The 5,982-nt window shown below is 55.0% G+C and overlaps 1 long non-coding RNA gene across 1 annotated transcript; it reads right to left on the reverse strand.

The window, feature by feature from the left end:
* Nucleotides 1-3,283: 3,283 nt before the first annotated feature.
* On the reverse strand, nt 3,284-5,752 carry LOC122546212. Its single transcript, XR_006310691.1, has 3 exons — nt 5,674-5,752; nt 4,094-4,096; nt 3,284-3,294 (listed from the first exon to the last, which is right to left on the reverse strand). It is a non-coding gene; the product is annotated as an uncharacterized LOC122546212 (long non-coding RNA).
* Between the last annotated feature and the right edge of the window lie 230 nt (nt 5,753-5,982).

A 5,982-nucleotide genomic window follows, 5' to 3' on the forward strand; every position in this document is an offset into this window, starting at 1 on the left:
ACTTTAGACTCCTGGCTGGTTATATGATTGATTTGTACCTTGATTTGCGCCTCCACGCCTGAGTCCATGTGGCTACCTGTTTATTTATTGCCTTTACAGATATGCACGGATACACGCAAACGCGCGCACACATTTACAACAGACAGACATACACTCTTACAGACAGTTGCACGCGCACACTTTCAGACAGACACGCACACTTACACACACTCTTACAGACAGACACATTTACAGACAGGCACACGTGCACACTTTTACAGACAGACGGGCGTGCACGCACGCTCTTACAGACTGACAGACTTGCAGACAGACAAACGCACGCACACACTTGCAGACAGACATAGAAACACGCACACACAGACACTTACTGACAGACAAACACACGCACCCTCCTACATATGGACACGCACACACACCCTCCAATAGATAAGCATGCACACACCCACCCACAGACAAACGCAGGCCCTTATGGGACACTTGCGCACACATTTACAGACACATGTGCACCTCTATAGACACACACCTCCACACACTCTCACACGCGCCCTTACAGACACAAACCCCTCTCCCAGAGACACGCGTCCCTGCACACATTCCTGCCTTGGGGCTAAGCCCCCTGTAATAACACAAGACCTATGTGTCACAATTGGATCTCCGCTAGGAGAGAATTGCTGGCACGATTGGGGGCAATTTGACACCTTGGCATCTGGTGTTGACCCTCCCGACAGTGCCCGCTCTCTCAGCGCTGACCCTCCGACAGTGCCCACTCCCTCAGCACTGACCCTCCGACAGTGTCCGCTCCCTCAGCGCTGACCCTTCGACAGTGCCCACTCTCTCTGCGCTGACCCTCCAACAGTGCCTGCTCCCTCAGTGCTGACCCTCCGACAGTGCCCACTCCCTCAGCACTGACCCTCCGACAGTGCCCGCTCCCTCAGTGCCAACCCTCCAATAGTGCCCGCTCCTTTTGAATTCGGTCACAGCTGTCACAGCAACGGCTGAGTTGTGGCCCTGGGAGGTTGGACTGGCTCAGTTTCCCGTTGAGCTGAGGATCAGAGCAGGCAGGGGTTGGGTGTGGTGGGTGGTTAGCTTGAGGCACTCGAGGTCTGGGGCGAGTGGGAAGTCCGCGATGGATCGGTCTGTCTGATATCCTCACCTCCAGCTGGGAGAGAGAGAGAGAGAGAAGGGGCTAGCTGGTCAATACACAGCTGGGCCACCTCTGCAGTGGATTTGCTGTCTCGAACACCTCCTGGCTGATCTCCCGCTGTCTGCCCTTGCGGTAATCTGCCCCGGTGGAGCCGAGTCCCATACCCATGCAATTTCAATCCCCACCACCCACACAATCACCCCCCTTCCTCCAACCCACTGTTTCCTGACCTGCAGTGGATCCCGGTGCGACAATATCACCGTACCCTTCTCACAATCCTCTGTATCCAACAAACGGTGGCCCTGCATTGTTTATTTAAAAAGGCACCAATATATCGGAACGATATACATATATGTGAATCTTGAAAGGGTTCAGAAAATTACAAGGATGTTGCCAGGGTTGGAGGGTTTGAACTACAGGGAGAGGCTGAATAGGCTGGGGCTGTTTTCCCTGGAGCGTCGGAGGCTGAGGGGTGACCTTATAGAGGTTTACAAAATTACGAGGGGCACAGATAGGGTAAATAGGCAAAGTCTTTTCCCTGGGGTCGGGAACTAGAGGGCATAGGTTTAAGGTGAGAGGGGAAAGATATAAAAGAGACCTAAGGGGCAACGTTTTCACACACAGGGTGGTGCGTGTATGGAATGAGCTGCCAGAGGATGTGATGGATGGAGGCTGGTACAATTGCAACATTTGAGGCATCTGGATGGGTATATGAGTAGGAAGGGTTTGGAGGGATACGGGCCGGGTGCTGGCAGGAGGGACTAGATTGGGTTGGGATACCTGGTCGGCATGGACGGGTTGGGCCGAAGGGTCTGTGTCCGTGCTGTACAGCTCTATGACTCGAGTCGCTGAATTCCTCCTCCCGACTGTAAACTCAGCCAGTGGGCAGTGACTCCCCATCCCTCCGTGGCCCAGACACTGGCCATCTGCCAGGCAGTTTAGTGGAAGTGCAGTCTGCTCCTGGGGATTAAAACTGGATGTTGTTAAGGGTCAGACAAAGCAGCCTAAGGATTAGATTCCGAGTTGGAGAGGCAGGTTACACATCGGGGACGCTGCGGGAGTACAGCCAAGGGGCCCCGCGCCAACGGCTGGCTCTTTTTAGCCCCTCCCCTGCAGCGAGATTCCAGGGCACTGCCTCCCTGGGCACGGTTGCTCACCACCAGCTCCTCAAGGGGGCAATTAGGGACAGGCAGTAAGTGGAACAGAAACAAAAGAGAGTGTGAAAGTCATGAGCATGGGAAATGTGAGTCGGCCATCTGACCCCCTGCTCCACCACTCAATAACCTCATGGCTGATCTTACTGTGGCCACTTACCTGCCCTCTCACCGTAACCCTTCATCCCGTTACTTAACCAAAATCGACCTTTGCCTTAAAGACGTTCCACAAGGTGCCCTCAACTGGGCAGGGGGGGATCCCACAGATTCACAAACCCTCTGGGTGAAGAGCTTCCCCCTCAGCTCAGTCTGAAATCTGCTCTCCCCCCCCCCCCCCCGCTGTGCCCCTAGTTCTAGTTTCACCCACCGGTGGAAACAACTTCCTTGCTGTTACATCCACTCCCCGCCTTGTGCACTCCCCCTCCCCCTCCAGGGCCCAGTACATCCTTTCTCAAGGAGGGGAGACCGAACCCGTACACAGTTACTCCCAAGTGTGGCCTGCCCAGCTCCCTGTACAGCTGCAGCGTAACCTCCCTGTTTTTAAACTCAATCCCAGCCAGTGGTGGAGGCTGGTACAATGACAGCATTTAAAGGATAAAGATGGCAGTGCCCACCCCCTCCCCCTGCTATGGGAGGGATTTGTGTCAAATTCTTCCCTGCAGCCAGTCCGTAAGGGGCGTGGGAGGAGACAGAGAGCTCCGGAGGTGGGGGAGGGTGGGTTAGTGGCCGTGTGGAGTGAACCAGCCCAGTAGTTGGAGAGGACAGAGTTCACTTTCAGAGAGAGCTCCTTATCAGCTCGTTCACAGAGCCCTGCCCGCAGGAGAGGACCAGCAGGAGGTTGTTTTAGTGACACCACCCCATCCCAGCGACAGTGCCTTTGAGATAACGCCAGCAGCACGTGGCTTTGAGCGAGAGCGAGGTGTTTTACCAGGGCCAGGTTGACCAGACACTGCAGAGATAACCGTGTCCGGCGCTCTGGTGGGGTCACATTGCCCGCTGATCGAGTCTCCTTCACCCTCCTCCTCGGGTGCTGCCTGACCGGCTGTGCTTTTCCAGCACCGTGCTTTTCGACTCTGCCCCCCCCCTGTCAAGGCACAGGCAGCTGGAATACCCGTGCCCAGTTCTGAGCCCCTTCCCTAAGGAAGGCTAGAGCCAGAGAAGGTTCACTCGGCTGATCCCGGGTGTGGAGGGAATGGCCGATGGGCAGAGCTTGAGTCCATTTGGACCTGGACTCGCTGGAGTTTGGGAGAACGAGGGGTGACCTCGCTCGTACAGGGTTCCTGGGGGGGGGGGGGGACAGTTCTGAAGGAGGGTCACCGGACCCCCGAAAGGGTAACTCTGCTTTCTGTCCTCAGATGCTGCGGGTCTCCTGCTGAGCTTTTCCAGCAGTTTCGGTTTTTGTTTCTGATTGACAGCAGTCCGTTTGGTTTTAACTAAGATAGTTAAGGGATGTGGACAGGTAATAAAGCTGTACAGCAGAGAAACGGACCTGTCGGTCCAACTGGTCCAGTTTCCCAAACCAAACTAGTCTCATTTACCTGCGCTTGGCCCATATCCCTCTAAACCCTTTCTATTCATATGCCCACCCAGTTGCCTTTTAAATGCTGTAATTGTACCAGCCTCCACCACTCCCTCTGGCAGCTCATTCCATGCACGCACCACCCTCTATGTGGAAAAACTTGCCCCTCAGGTCAGTTTTAATTTATCTCTTCACGTTACAAATATGCGGACATGAGGAGGTAGGGAAAGGCCTGTGCTATTCACTTTGGCTGTACCCCTTCACGATTTTATAAACCCCCTATAAGGTCGCCCCCCCCCCCCCCCCTCCCCCTCAACCACCTACGTGGGGGGAAAAAAGTGCCAGCCTTTCCTTGTAATTCAAACCCTCCCAGTCCAAGTAAATCTTTCCTGCACCCTCTCCAGTTCAATCATATCCTCCCTGTAGCAGGGTGACCAGAACTGGACGCAGCACTCCGGAAGAGGCCTCAGTACGTGGGTGGCAGGAATTTGAGGGGTTAGGTTGATCATGGGCCGAAGGGCCTGTACTGATCTAGGTCCTCGCCAACGTCCTGTACAAAATCAACATGCTGCCTCCCCCACCAACTCCGGCACTCAAAAGGGTAAGTGTGCCAAACGCCACCTTCACCACCCTGTCGACATGTGCTGCAAGTTCCAAAGAATTAAGTACCTGAAACCCCCCCCCCCCCACCCCGGGTCCCTCTGTTTGTCCACACACGCCAGATTGGTTTCCCCGCTATGGTATAGACCGGGACCAGAGGGCGTCATTTCAGAACGGGGTTGGGGGGTGGGGCGCCCCGTTGTATGCAAGAGACAGGGAGGAATTCATTCTCTCTGCGGGGAGTGAATCTGAGGAATTCTTTACTGCGCTGGGGCATAGAAAGTCGGAGGAGGCCATTCGGCCCTTCGAGCCTGCCCTGCTATTCATCATCATCATCATGGCTCATCGTCCAACTCAACAGCTGCTTTCTTCCCGTAACCTTTGACCCCATTCGCCCCAAGTGCTATATTTAGCCGTCTCTTGAATACGTCCAGTGTTTTGGCATCAGCGACTCCCTGTGGTAATGAATTCAACAGGCTCGCTGGGAGAAGAAATATCTCCTCATCATCTCCGTCCTGAAGAATCCTCCTCCGGCCCTCCTCTTCCCCCAATTTCCAGGAAGTTTCAAGGCTGCGGTAGAGAGGTTTATCCTCAGGAAGGGAATCGAGGGTGATGGGGAGGAGATCGGAAAGTGGAGTTGAGGGTGACCGGATCAGGCACCATCTTGTTGAATGGGAGAGCAGGCTCGATGGGCTGAATGGACTGCAGAGGTTCCGCTCTGAGGTCTTATGTTCTCCTCTGCACCACGCCCCATTTGACCCCCACCCCAAGAAAACCACACGCCGCCGCCCTCCTCCTCGATTGGCACTTCCCTTTGCTATCGCGAGGGTGTGTGGGATCTTGCTGTGCATGTGCCAATTGCCCGTGTCTCCCTCCGCTTTGCAGTGTGGGTACCTGCAGTGGTTGGGGGGGGGAGAGGGGGAGCATGTGGTGAAGGAACACAAGCAGCTGCGCAGCACTGTCCAGCGTTGCTGGAAGGCGCTAGAGGAATGCAGGCTTGTTTCCCTGCCCGATGGGGAGTCGTCGCCGGCCGCGCGTTCTGTCGGAGTGAGCCTCTCGTCACGTCGGCGGAAGCCAGGCTGTGCGAGGCTGTCTGTCCTCTTTCTCTCTGCCTCACGGAGGGAGATACCAGCCAGGCTAGCTCTGAAGGGCCAAATGGCTCCCCAAATGATCTGCTGTGGGGCTCTCGGTCTTGTTTTGAAGCCTAACACTGTGCTGAAGCTCCCTTCTCAGTTCTGACTCTTGTTTGACTCCACAGATCGATGAGCTTCCAGAAGGAGCCGTGAAATCGCCATCCAACAAATACCCCATCTTTTTCTTCGGCACCCATGAGACGTAAGTGAGAGAGTTCACCCTGCCAAGGGCTCTGGCTCTGGCTTTGTGTGTGTCTCTCTGTCTCTCTCCTCTCTCTTTCTCTCTCTCTCTCACTCGCTGTGTGTGTCTCTCATTCTCTGTCTCTCTCACTCTCTGTGTGTGTCTCTCTCTTGCTCTCACTGTGTCTCTTTCTCGCTGTATCTCTCTCTCTCGCCGTGTTTCTCTCTCGCCATGTCTCTCTCTCTCTCTCT

This window comes from Chiloscyllium plagiosum, unplaced genomic scaffold (genome assembly GCF_004010195.1).
Source record: "Chiloscyllium plagiosum isolate BGI_BamShark_2017 unplaced genomic scaffold, ASM401019v2 scaf_83433, whole genome shotgun sequence".
In the NCBI taxonomy this organism is placed as follows: domain Eukaryota; kingdom Metazoa; phylum Chordata; class Chondrichthyes; order Orectolobiformes; family Hemiscylliidae; genus Chiloscyllium; species Chiloscyllium plagiosum.